Consider the following 14,436-nt stretch of genomic DNA (forward strand, 5'->3'; position numbering starts at 1 on the left):
TTATAGCATTTGTAGAAGTAAAACATGACAATAGCACAAGGAAGAGAGAAATGGAAGTAGAAGGTTTTCATAGTATATGTCAAGTGATACTATATCACTTGAAGGTAGACTGTAATATGTTAAAGATGATACTATAAACACTAAAACAGCCATGAAAATAATGCAACAAAGAGTTATAGCTGATAAGCAGATAGGCATAAAACAAAAATCATAAAAAATACTCATTTTATCCAAAAGAAGGTAGAAAAATGAAGAAAAGCAAACAAAGTATGATAGAATAAGTAAAAATAAAATAAAATAAAATAAAAATAGCACCCAACTAGAATTAAACCAAGCTATAGCAATACTCACATTAAATGTAAATGGGCTAACACCTCAATTGAGAGACAAAGATTGTCAGATCAGATGAAAATATAACATCCATCTATATGTTGTCTACAAGAAACCCACTTTCAATAAAAAGTGGGTTAAAAGTAAAAGGATGGAAAAAGATATACTATACTAACACTAATCAAAAGACAGAATTACTATATTAATATAAGGCAGATTTCAGAGCAGAGAACCAAGGATGAAAAGGTCATTTTATAATTATAAAGAAGTCAAGACAATATACATCATGCCATTTTTCCCCCACATAATTATAGAGCTTTAGAAGATGGGATCTAAAAATTGATACAATTGCAAGGAGATATAGGAAAATGACAATTATTGTCAGAGATTTTTACACAGCTCTCTCAAGAATTGATAGAAAAAGTATACAGAGAATCAGTAAGAATATAGGTGACTTATATAATAGTGTAAAAAAGAAATGAGTTAAGGGCTGGCCAAGTGGCGTATTGGTTAAGAGTTGGCTTGGGACACACGCTCTGAGCAGCGCAACCCTGGTTCGGATGCCACATGAAAGCCGGTGACGCTGCGCCCTCTACAGCTGGGATGGTGAACAACAGCTCAACCTGGAGCTGGGCTGCCATGGGTCACTGGCAACGGCGTAGGCTGCAGCCCCTGCTGCAGTGGGCTGCCATAGGCTACCATGTGTGGCTGGAAGCTGACGGCTGGCATGGGCTGCTGTGAGCCACCATGAGAAGCCAATCCAATGGCTAGCGAGCGACTGCCTCACCTAGGAGGAGCGCAAATGAGTTAAGTCATACAAAGAATGTTTTCTAACCACAATGGAATTAAACTAGAAATTAATAACAAAAAGATCTCTGGAAAATTCCCACATATTTGAAAACTAAATCAAAAGTGCAATTAGACAGTATTTCGAACTGAACAAAAATGAAAATACGATGTATCAAAATGTGTAGGATTCTACCAAAGGAGTACGTAGGGGGAAATTTATAGTACTAAACGTCTATATGAGGAAAGTTGAAAGGTTTCCAATCAATGACGCCAGCTTCTTCCACCTTAAGAAACTAGAAAAAGAAGAGCCAATAAAATCCAAAGTAAACAGTAGAACAAAAATAATAAAGAATGGAAATCAATAAACTAAAAGAACCCAAAAAACAATAGAGAAAAGCAATGAAATCAAAAGTTGGTTCTTTAAGAAAATCAAAACCTCTGACCAGACTGATCAGGGAAAAAAAGTGAGATGACACAAATACTGGGTTGTCAGAAAAGTCATGATGTATTTTTTCTATGGTTTTCATTGAAAAAATGTGTCATGACTTTTCCGACAGCCCATATCCCAGAGGAGCTAAACAGCGAATCAGTGAGAGAGACCAGAGTCTAAGCCAGGCTGGCCAACCGTCATACCCATGCCCCACGGGTTCCTTAGGGTTCAGAGAGGTACACCAGATGGACACACAGGTTGGATGTTGCTTGTATAAGTTTTCCTAGGTCTATAAAAGTATCTCTAACAAGTTTAATAATCTTCCAAATTACACATTTGCAACCCAAACACTTCCCAGAAACTTGTTTTTGTAAAAAAAAAAATTATATTTTATTACTCTCTAGATGCACTTGTAATACATTTTTTTAAAATTACTTTTTTATTTGGCAAATTATCTGAATGTCAACATTAAAACATCTTTTAAAAATAGATTCTCAAATCCTGAATTTTTCTAAGAGTATTTGCCAGAAATACAAAAGTAATTATGGCTGGTACTTAAAAGATGTTTTATGCCTGGTAACTTCCTTGAATCCTGCTATGTTCGACTTTTAGATAGGGCTGCCTCCTCTTCTTAGAAGCATGGGGAAGTAACTATAGGGTTAATCAGAGTGATGGGATGGGGTGGAGAAAAGAAACTTAAACAGTCTGATCTCTCCCTCTGCTTCTCCAGTCTGAATGCGGCTGATAAATGAGTTCATCTAGCACACAAAATAGCCTTTGTTTTATTTTGTAGCTTACTGGCGTTCCACTGCTGAGAAAAGAGGTAACATGGTTTGCCTCAACTTGCCCACTTACCACTGGAGCTTTTCATTTTGAGGTGCACAATACAGTAAAAATATTTCTTGAAATTTGCCTTTATTTCCATGTTAACCACTTTTGGCTCCAACTTTCTTTTGAAAATATTCAAACCTACAGAAATGTTGAAACAATAGTACAAATTGTACCATATACCCTTCACTTAGATTCGTCAGTTGTCAACCTTTGCTCTCCCTCTCCTCTCTCTGTGTATATTTTTTGCTGAACCATTTGAAAATAAACTATAACCATCATGACAATCCACCCCTAAGTACTTCAGCATGAAATCTCCTAAGAAAATAACATATTCCTACATAACTTTCAATTAACTTGACATTAATGCAATAATATCACACACACAGAGACACAAACACACACACTCTGGAAACCAGTCAAGGACCACACATTGCCTTTCATTGTCATATTGCCCAGCACTTTTTAACCCACACTAAGTGTCTGTCTGATTTGCCACTCCCACCAATTAGGAAGTTTCAGATAAATGAAAGCTTAATTTTGCAATTAATTCAGAAGTAATAACACTTGAAGTAAAGCCCCGAGTATCAGACACATTGTTCCTTTTTCATTAAATAATCCTTCTGAATAAATGACATAACTCATTGAAAAATGGTGCAGGGTCCCCTGAAGTCAGGGAAATCACTGTCTTCCAGCCCTCACATAGAACAGTCCCCCCACAAGCCACGTTGGTGTTTGCACTGGGTGGAGTAGGGGTTGGAGGTGGGGGGGAGGGACGTCAATTGCTTCCAACCTCTCATCATCTGTGTAGACATGAACACAGACATCCTAACATCCTACATGGGGCACCCTGGCAATCACAGACACTCAGAGTCAGGGCAAGGATGTACTCACTTCCAGTGGTGCCATGGTCTTCCAGCTGCTCCTTCAACAGCCTGATCATTGGAAACTCAGGGAGTCCATCAGACTGGAAAGCAGAACACCTGGGTTCCAGTCTTAGCTCTGCCACTTCTGAGCTATGTGACCTTGGGCAGGTCACTTAAATACTCTTTAGCTGTACATTTTCTTTAGCTATAATAAGAGCACATCATCATCTGCCTCAAGTCTTCCCAAAGGCTATGTGAGGAACAAACAAGAAAGAGAATGTTTAACAGCTAAGCCCTGCACAAATGTAAGCCATTGCAGCCATTATGGGGAGCTCGCTGCTGTCAGAGGCAACTTGCCCTTGTTATTTGCTCATCTTCCCCTTGGTCCATTAGCCTGTACTGTTTGAAGAAAGGCATTGGATCCGCCCTTAATATTCTCTTCACCAGATTAAGCAGCCCCATTTTCTTCAACTAAAATGCCCGTGATCTTGACACTACAGCTGACCATTGAACAACCCAGGCATTACAGATACCTACTCCCCCACAGTAAAAATTCCACTATAACTTTTTTTTTTAAAGATTTTTATTGGGGAACCAGGGGAAGGGGAACAGACAAGTTGCTGTCCTTTTGTTCTTCAGTCTAGTTGTGGAGGACGTCGCTTCACTGGCCCAAGTTGGCACCATCATTGCGCTCTTCCCGGGTGAGGCAGATCAGTCGCCAGCTTCTGGACGGCCGCTCACGCTGGCTGCTGGCTACACACGGTAGCCCATGGCAACCCACTGCAACAGGGGCTGCAGCCTACGTCGTCACCGGCGACTCATGGCAGCCCAGCTCCAGGTCGAGCTGTTGTTCACCATCTTAGCTGTGGAGGGCAGTGTCACTGGCCCTCATATGTGGGATCCGAACCGGGGCCCTCTGGCGTCCTAAGCCAGTTCTTAACCATCGCGCCACTCGGCCGGCCCCCCCACTATAACTTTTTACTCCCTAAAAGCTTACCTACAGTATCCTCAGGGATTGGTTCCAGGCTCCCTGCTGAAACCAAAATCCAAAGATCCTCAAGTTCTTTACGTAAAATGGTATAGAAGAATGCATACAGTCAGCCCTCCACAGCCACAGAGTCCCAGCCACAGACTGAAAACACTGTTGGTTGAATCTACAGGTTTGAAACCTGGGGATATGGAGGACCGCCTGTATATTTACTGAAAAACAAATCCTCGTGTAAGTAGACCCACCCAGTTCAAACCTGTGTTGTTCAAAGGTCAACCGTACACTCAGCTTAACGCAGCCCAAGAAGCAAACACCACCCTGAGCTTGACTTCCATCAAGCCAGTTATCTCAAAATCCTTCAGCAACTGATCATTTATAACCAAATGAAGAACTTGCCACTAGTCTCAGTGAAATTACACAGAATTGATGTTTCATCTTGCCTCTTGGATGCTTTGGGAATCTTGCATCTGTCCTCTGGGAGACGATTCAGTCTCCTTCAAGTCTTGAGTCACCTGAGAATTCTGTGAGCATGGCCTGTCCATCTCTCTCCAAGCCACTGATGTAATCGTCTAACTGTAGCACACAAAGCTCTCTCTCCAGGATGACACCAGTCCATTAATCAGTGCTCTGTGGGGACAGGCGTTCTCAACAGCTATGACCTCACAGGACTCTGCTATCACTCAGCACAGTTCATTCATTCATTCATTCATTCAGTTATTGAACACCTATCATCACTGCACTATGCACCAGTTACTCAAAGACAAAGAAGATGCAGTTGGTGCCCTTATAGCTATTCCATAAGATCGCCCTGATTATTATGTCTGCAGCATTCTCCTTGTCTACCTGTAAGTCCATCAAAAAGGAAATGACTTTATTTTGAGGGGTTTAGAGGCATCTGCTTTTTTGGATAAACTATTTATGAACACTTGGTCTAGAATTTGGTGAGAAATTTGGGTTTTTTACATGCCCCACATCTGAGAACAGTTCCCTACCTTCCTACCCAATAATGCTGCGAACTGATCACATCCATGCACCCTTTCCACACCCCACCCCCCCTTACAGCTGATGCAGCTGCTTTCCCAGGACCTCGCCTGCCATTGACCAACCCAGCGTCCTTTACCTTCGAATATATAATTGGGTCCACCAGGAGAACCTGGTCTCAGTTTGACTTGGCTCTCAGAAAGAGGAACTAGCAGCCTGGGCTTCGTGGGCCACCAAGTTCACGGCACAGAGAAAATTCCGAGACTGTGCAGTAGAAGCAGCAATGACAGCAAGTGATCCCCTGGTTCTGGTTCTCTCCTGAGGCCTGGTGGACCTCTGCTCTCACTTCTGTGAGACAGCTCTGTAACCTCATTATAAGCTCTATTGTCCTTAAACTGTTTAAATTGGTTTATGTTCTTTTCAATTTAACCCTACAGAATACAGAAAAGGTGCCATTAATAGTCTGGTTTTAGAGCCCTTTTTTTAATAATTGGACACTTACTGACTTTCAATGTTTACCCTCACCCCCTTTCTCTAGGAAATACCACTAGTTAACACATCTACAAGTCCTTTCCTTATCCGGAAATGTATTTCATCTAAACTAAGAGACTTAAAGTCATGTAAAGCTGCAGGCATCTGCCCACACTCTGCATCAATCCCAAATTCCAGTTTCTTCTTTTATTGTATTTGTTCTACTCCTTCCAATTTGAAGTTCCTTCTCTGAGATCAGGAAGGCAGAAATAACACAGCAGCAAAATGGATCTGCCTTCTCTTGGGCCACAAATAACATCGCATTGGCTCCTTCCAGCAGCAGGCCTCTCCCCACTTCCTTTCTTGAGGAGCACTGTGTGCAATGGATACCAGTGTAGGTTCAGATCCCTGCCCTCTGCTCACTGGCTGTGTGACCTTTAGAAAGTTAGGCAACCTCTCTGTGCCTCAGAGTTTTCATCTATCAATTAGGGGTAATGGCAGTATCTACCACATAGGCCTCTTGTGAGGATTTGGATAAATGAATTAATACATGTAGAGAACAGGGTTCAATAAATTTTCACTATTATTTTTTTTCTATTCCTTTTCTGACTAAAGTTAAAAGAGCTTTCTTTTGTGTGTGCATTCAAAATTCCTACAGTTTTGGATGCTTCACTTTTAGTCTTGTCATTTTTCCCATTTCTTACTTTTCCTTGGGATCTTCCTGCTTTCTCGTGAATAAGAAAATGAAACCAAGGCTGACTACTAACTTAAAGGACCTAGACCACCAATAAGAAAAATTCACTCCTGGAATGTCCCACTGCACCCTCCAAATGGGTCCTTGACCCCACATTTGTATTTCCAGACTACCCATTTTTTCCAGATGTCACCCTCAGCAGGACTTGGACCTTACTGCTGCTACCTTCCCCATGATGGCTACAAAAGTTAGGCCAGAAGGCAGCACCCTGCTGGTGAAGAAATGAACATTACTTCCCAGGAACCAAGAAAGCTCCTCAGTGGGGCTTGTGAGCTTGGAAGTTCTTCACAGTGAAATAGGGGAGTCGCTTATACCCAAATAAAAAAGCCTTGCTATGCATCAGAGTTGAGAAAAGACTCACATGGGAGGCTTGAAATTCTCTTTCCTGTTGGCCTTCCTCAACCTCTCCTTAATTGTCTTCTACTGAAACAGAAGAAATAAGTGAAACAAAATGTAGCAAAACTAACTCAAGAAACTGGAAGCCCTAACCAAAGGAACATTTACAAAACCACACCCAGCTTTTAACTATCAGCACTGTTGATGGTGACACCTGACAAGCAGTGCTTAAAATAAGAAGAGAAGGAAAAAGCGAGGTTTATTTAGTGACTCGGTGGCCAAGCAATGAGCGAGGCTGTTGTGCCAAGCACTGTGCTGGATACCAAGGATGCAGGCAAGAGGCAACGGTGTCCTGCCTTTGAGGAAGACGCTCCCAGCAAGGGGAGGCGGCTGGCCTTGTAATATGTCGGCAGAGTTGATAAATGACCCTGATGGGGGTATGTGCAGACTGCCCTGGGAACACAGAGGAAGGAACAGCTAATTCATCCTAGGGAAGAAGAAGAAGAAGGCTTCACAGAGCTGGGGATAAAAGTGGCATCTTGTAGGATGACCCCACCAGGAAGACAAAGGAAAGGGAGTAGGAAGCAGGTAGAGACAATACCCTGGGCAAAGCACAGGGGCTGCAAAGCACAGAGGCTTGAACAAGCACGATGCCAGTATATTAAGAATAGCTAGTTCCGGGCCTGCCGAGTGGCGCGATGGTTAAGAGCTGGCTTGGGACGCCAGAGGGCCCCGGTTCAGATCCCACATATGAGGGCCAGTGACACTGCCCTCTACAGCTAAGATGGTGAACAACAGCTCAACCTGGAGCTGGGATGCCGTGAGTCGCTGGCGATGGCATAGGCTGCAGCCCCTGTGGCAGTGGGTTGCCATGGGCTACCATGTGTAGCCAGCAGTCAGCGTGAGCAGCCAGCAGCCACAGTGAGCGGCCGTCTAGAAGCCGGCGACTGATGTGCCTCACCCGGAAAGAGCGCAATGATGGTGCCAACTTGGGCCAGTGAAGCGACGTCCTCCACAACTAGACTGAAGAACAAAACGACAGAAACTTGTCTGTTCCCCCCAATTCCCCAGCACTGTTTGCATCCCAATTCCCCAATAAAAATCTTAAAAAAAAAAAATAGCTAGTTCCCGGTGGGGTAGACACAGGGCAGGGAAGAGAGCTGGAGGCCCACCTGGGGAAGTTAGGAAGGGAGCTGTTTTTACTGCAGATATCCAGGCCCCACTGCCTGTCTCAGATTCCCTGGGGTGGCCCCAGAATTCTTCCTCCAGGTTGACCCTGAGGCCAGGTGGGCCCAATGTAGGAACCAGCCACAGGCAACAAGGAATCATTGACATGTTTAAGCAGAGGAGTGATATAACTAGGTTTGTTTTTAAGATGCACTATTTTTGTGGCAGAATGGAGTAGGAAGTAGAGCAGACAGAGACTGAAGAGATAAATCAGGAGATTATTCCAGCTGTCTCATGGAGCTATGATAAATGAAAGCAATTGGGAGGCTGGAGAGGGGGTAAATTCATGAGGTATTTCCAAGGTAGAAACAACAGAATGTGATGAGCAAATAGATGTGGCTGGTGAAGGAGAGAAAAGAAAATCAAGAATGATTCCAAAGTCTCCACCTCAGGCTCCCAGATGGTTGGGGAGCCCATCAGAGAAAGAAGGAATAGAGGCCAGGAAGAAGCCTGCATTGGCAGGGCAGGTAAAGGGGTCTCTCAACAGGGTTTAGTTTTGAGCATGTGGCAGGGGAGGTGCCTGTGGGCAATGAGATGTCCAGAGATGGGGGCAGTCAGACTGGGCACTGTGGAGAGGAGCTGAGCTTAATAAACATGTGGCTTTGGAGTGGTGACTGACAAGAGATTGCACATAGAGCCAGGGAGCGTGGACAGGAAGGCGTGGTCCTCCCCTGGAGAGACCACCGACTCTTAGAGATGGGTGGAGACCCAGAAGGAAGGGCCCAGAGGAGGAGAAAAACCAGGGTGACATGGGGTGGGAAATTCAGGTGGAGGGAGAATTTCAAAGAGAGAATGAGAGTATCCAATGTCCAAGAGAGGTCAAATAAGAATAGGACTGAAACCGCCAGGTATGGCAAATACAAGGCCATTGCCGCCCCTGGACAAGGCAGTTGGGAAGTACTGAGACCAGAGGCAGACGCAGCAGGTTGAGAGGAAGTCAGGGGCGAGGACGTCAAGACAGTGATAGCAGACTATTCGTTTAAGACGTTGTAGAGGAAAAGAGGGCCAAGCAGTAGCCAGAAGGAAACAGCAGAGTGAAACACGCAGATCCTTTTTTTTTTTAAAGAAAACTTTTTCTTTTGTTCAAAGGGCATGCCTGAACATGAGTCATTTGATATAGTTTTTATTTTCTACATTCTGTAGACCAAGAATTATTAGAAATATTTTTTTTACCCCAGCAATTCCTAACAATGTCTTTGTAGAGGGTACAGGCTCAGAAAGTTAAGGTCATAAAAATTTTCAGTTTAAATATTTGAGGACCATATCTGTTCATATCATCTCTTATTCTTGCAGGGGAAAAAAAAATTAATACCAGACTTACAAGTGAGCTTACCTGATGTTTATAAAAAGGTATGTAAGTGATAAGAATGAGATTCAAAATCCATGCTTCTTGTATAATGACCTTTGCATCAAAGATGTGTTGCTATGAATTGGATGTGACTCATTTAATCCTCACAATAGTTCAATAATAATGTACATAACAGTGAACATTTATGTTGTCTTTTCTACATTCCAGGTAATATCTTCAGTGCTTCAACATATGAACCTAATAATTATAACTTGGGTATATATTCATATAAATATATGAAATATATATATATATTTCCCCCCGGTTTTTACTGTTTTGATAATATGAATTGAAAGAAGAAATAAAATGGGGAGAATCCCAACCAAAGTAATCTGAAATATATAGTAAATGATTTTTCCCCCCTTTTTTCTTCATTTTGGATGCTGGTGCACACCTTCCAAGTGTCACAATTTAAAAAGAAAGTTTATGCCCGTCTTATTTATTACTAGAATGAGGGGAGGATAACATTTTTTTGGTTTTCTTATGTGACTCTCTTTGAAAACATGGCAATATGAAGTTTATCAAAAATAAAATTTCTACCCTTGAAAGGGAAAAAATACCCAAAACAATCTTATAAAAAAAGGTACTATTACCCCAAACAATACCCCCAAACAATTATATGCAAAGATACTATTATTATTCCATTTTACAGGTAAGGAAACTGTAGCTCAGAGAGCCTACGTCCCCTCAAGGTCACATAGTTAATAAGTGGGGTGAACTTTTTTAATGATTTTATTATAGAAATAAAGGGGAAATGGCCAGATGTAGAAGAAGTTAAAAACACAAAAAGGCCAAAAACAGAAACAATCCAAATGTCCTCCAACAAGAAACTCTGTAAATAAATTGTAGTTTATTCAAACAACAAAATACTACTTGCTGATTAAAAAGAATGAACTACTGACACCTGCAACAACATGAATGAATTTCAATAAGATTACATTGAACGAAAAATTGAGCAACTAATTTATGAAGTTCTAGAACTGGCAAAACTAGTCACTGGTGATGGAAGTCAGAATAGTGGTTCCCAATTGGATGGAGGTGAGAGGGAGGGAGGGGCTAGTGGCTAGAAAGGGGCTCAAGGGAACTTTCTGGAGTAATGAAAATGTTTTCTGAGCGTGGTTGTCCCAAATACAGTCATATCTAAATAGATTTTGGAAAATATAAAAGGGCCCAGAGATCATTGATGAAGCAAGGCCGAGGAGTTGGCTGAGAGGCTGCATTAACAACCAGAGATGGGCTGAGCTCCATGAGGCTTGTCTGGAGATCTGAGAAGGAGGGAGAGTGACCTGGGCAGAGGCCAGCTCAGCAAGTCCGCATCAGGAGGCTCATGTGACATAAAGCTGGAGGAGTAAGACCAGGGGAGAGCTCTTTTCCAAGAGCAGAGAGGTTCTTGGGGTTAAGGATGTTAGAGCTGGGAGAGAATCCCCCCCCTTTATAGATAAGGACCTGGTGTTGGTGACCTATTCATGGTTACACAGCTAATTAGCCACAGAGCTAGGATTAGCACTTAGCTCTTTTACATCAATTGAGGTAGGGTCAGGCTTGCTTCACCTCCCACTGCTATTGAGGGCTCTTGCTTACAAAAAGCCAGGAATAACTTCCAGTCATTTTTTTTTCTATTTAATAAATATTTATTAATCACCTACCATTGGCCAGGAGCTGTTAGGTGCTAAAAATAAAAAAATAAAGAGGCACTGCCCCTGTCCTCAGATAACTGAAGGTTGGTTAGGGAAGAGCCACGGAAAGAGACAACAGACTATGGTGTGAAGAGCCTCATAGGAGCGGGGATAAGTTTACCCATCAAGCAATTCTGCTAGGGGGTGGAGTTCAGAAGGCTTCATAGAGAAGACGTTTAAGCTTCTGAGAGGATGGGGCAGGCTGAGGTTAGGGAACAGAGGAGATGAATTTAAAAATAAAATAACTGCACTAAAAGCACAGGGAAGCACATACGCAAAGACACAAGAAACTGCTCCCCCTGCTCCCGTTTCATGACCACAGGTCCCAAAGGCGTACATCTGGCAACCGTCAGACAAGTACACCAGCCAAATGTATCTATCATGTCAATCCACACCAAAAGTGCCCATGGAGAAACTGACTTATCTACTGAAAATAAATATGACAGAAGCTCAAAATGCATTTACTCTATAAATAGAATTTTCACAATAGAATTAAGACTGTGTTTCGGTGAGTGAAAACAAGATGTTTTTAAGCATGTTTTTAAAACGATCTTAAAACAGTCACCTAAACCGGTTCCACAGGCAGTAGTCCTGGGCAGTAGTAGTAACCTGCTGGCTTTATCAATCAGCATCTCCTGAATCCAAGAAGCACACTCATGCACTGAAATGCAGGCTACAGCTCCACCAATGATAGATAGCAAAACAAAGTCAGCACTAATGAAAAATTAATGAAAACAGTTACTTCCGTAAGAAAAATGATCTGTTCTCTCCCACCTTTGTATTGATTTTTGACCAGCCCTGTAATTGGAAATGAATAATTTTATCCTAAGGTAAAGACGGGCAGAACATGGAACCAGTAGATGTGGCCAGGCTTTTAACCACACAGCAAAGCTTTACCCTGGGAGTGCAGCCCCTGTCCCTCTCCTGTTCTCTCCACACCTGGAACCTGTTCCTCCTAAGCCCTGAAGGCTGAGTCATCAGAAGTTTACTGATAATGACAATACCAGCTGTTTGGGATCACCTTTCCCTGTAGTATTCAATTAAAATAAATACAGCCTCAAGCTACATAACACAGGAAGTCTCACCTTTCTCCAAATTTTTTAAGGAATTCTGTTGGAAGGTATTTCTCTTTTATCCGGTAATCATCTGTCACATCTACCTCAGTTCCAGCCTCACTCTCCCACACCTCTTATCTCATCTACTCTGACTACCACTGTTGGCCACAAGTTTGCATATAGTCCACCCTCTTGCCTCTCCAAAGATACTAACCTAAAGCAGTGTTGGGTTAAGCTAGTTTAAGTTAATTAGATCAGACTTTCCTGGTGGTTAGAGAGTGGGAACTTGGTTTGCTCACCCCTGAATCCCTTGCGCCAAATGGCCACCTGAGCTTACAAATAATTGCTGACCTAGAGTAGTCAAATTGCAGAGGCAGAAAGTAGAATGGTGGTTATCAGAGCCTGGGGGAGTGGGAGTTATTGTTTAATGAGTACAAAGTTTCAGTATGGGGAAATGAAAAAGTTCTAGAGATGGATGGTGGTGATGGTTGCACAACACTGTGAATGTACTTAATGCCACTGAACTGTCCACTTAACAATGGTAAGTTTTATGTTATGTATATTTTATCACAAAAAAAAATTGAACAAAGTAATAATATTATAAGACAGGGCTGCAGCTCAGAACAAAAAATAAACTAAAACTGAACATCTGACCTCAGGGCTCCTAAATTTCTCAGCTTGTAGAGTGACTGATTCACAGTTCTCCAAAATGAGTGCTTTAAATCTATTCCTAACACAAGGCAACTGGGGAAAGAAAAAAAATACTAGAATTCGTATGTATATATTTTAATTCATTCTTTCACTTTTTCTATGAGGGGATAGATTTAAATATACATAAAATAGAATAGCACAGACACACATGTACATAATTTAAAAATAAATAGACATTTGAGGAACATTATTAACAACTTTGTACTCCCAGGTTGCATGGTCAACAAACTCTGAAGACACTATTAGGATTACTTCGTATTGTCTGGCTCACCCCACATCTTTTTCCCAGGTCTGCTTTTCTCATATTTATGAATTTTTATTTATTTTTATTTTTTTGCTGGGGGGAAGGATTCTGTAGTTTTAAAAGTGCTTTAAAAATTCTGGACTAGAGCCCCACGGCTGCTCTGAAAAGCCATCTTTGCATTGTTTCCGCGTCTGGCTCCCCACTCTCGGCAGCCACCTCTGCCGTGTGCGTCTTCCCGCCCTCCGCGGACTTCGGCAGCTTTTTCGCTAGAGTCCTTGAACTCGCGCTTTCTTTTTAATCCACTGTTTAGGATCACCGACCTGCCCCACCATGTCAGACGTGGCCGTGGACACCAGCTCCGAGATCACCACCAAGGACTTAAGGGAGCAGAAGGAAGTTGTGGAGGAGGCAGAGAATGGAAGAGACGCACCTGCTAATGGGAACGCTAATGAGGAAAATGGGGAGCCGGAGGTTGACAATGAGGTAGATGAAGAAGAGGAAGAAGGAGGGAGAGGAGGAGGAGGAGGAAGGTGATGGCGAGCAAGAGGATGAAGATGAGGAGGCTGAGGCAGCTTCGGGCAGGCGGGCAGCTGAGGATGATGAGGATGACAGTGTTGACCCCAAGAAGCAGAAGACTGGTGAAGATGACTGGAAAGCAAAAAAGGAAAAGTTAAACTTCAAAAAAAAAAAAGGCCGCCGTGACCTATTCACCTCCTTGAATCTACCTTGGAGTAGAGTCCCGCCCGCCCGCCATGGGCAGTGCCACCCACCGATGATGACACCTGCTCTTCACCACCCAACCCAAACCACAACATGAATTTGCATCAGGGGAGGAAAGAAGAACCAGAACTCGCAAGGCCCTGCTTTTTTTTTTTTTAAGTACTTTAAAAAGGAAAATTTGTTTGTATTTTTTATTTATATTTTATATTAATATTTTTGTACATATTGGTAAGGGTCAGACATTTTTAATGATCTGGTGATGACCAAACCAGCCTTTGGAGCGTTCTCTGTGTTACTTCTGACTTTACTTGTGGTGTGTCCATATTCATTATAATCTCAAAGAAGAAAAAAAGCCTTGTAAAAAAAAAAGCAAAAACAACAACAAAACAATCTTATTGAGCATTCCAGTAACTTTTTTTGTGTATGGTTTGTATGAGATGGTTAAAAAGGCCAAAGATAAAAGGTTCCTTTTTTTCTTTTTTTGTCTATGAAGTTGTTGTTTATTTATTTATTTATTTATTTATTTATTTATTTATTGAGCTGTCGGAAAAGTCATGACGCATTTTTGCAATGAAAAACAGAAAAACTATGTCATGACTTTTCTGACAACCCAATATTTTGGCCTGTTTGATGTATGTGTGAAATAGTGTGGTCCAACCATAAACCGGAAATTTATTTCGTT

The 14,436-nt window shown here is 42.1% G+C and overlaps 1 pseudogene; it reads left to right on the top strand.

The window, feature by feature from the left end:
* The first annotated feature begins 13,357 nt into the window (after window positions 1-13,357).
* LOC109389215 (prothymosin alpha-like) lies at window positions 13,358-13,851 on the top strand (annotated as a pseudogene).
* The last annotated feature ends 585 nt before the right edge of the window (window positions 13,852-14,436 follow it).

This window comes from Hipposideros armiger, unplaced genomic scaffold (genome assembly GCF_001890085.2).
Source record: "Hipposideros armiger isolate ML-2016 unplaced genomic scaffold, ASM189008v1 scaffold_225, whole genome shotgun sequence".
NCBI classification, from domain to species: Eukaryota; Metazoa; Chordata; class Mammalia; order Chiroptera; family Hipposideridae; genus Hipposideros; species Hipposideros armiger.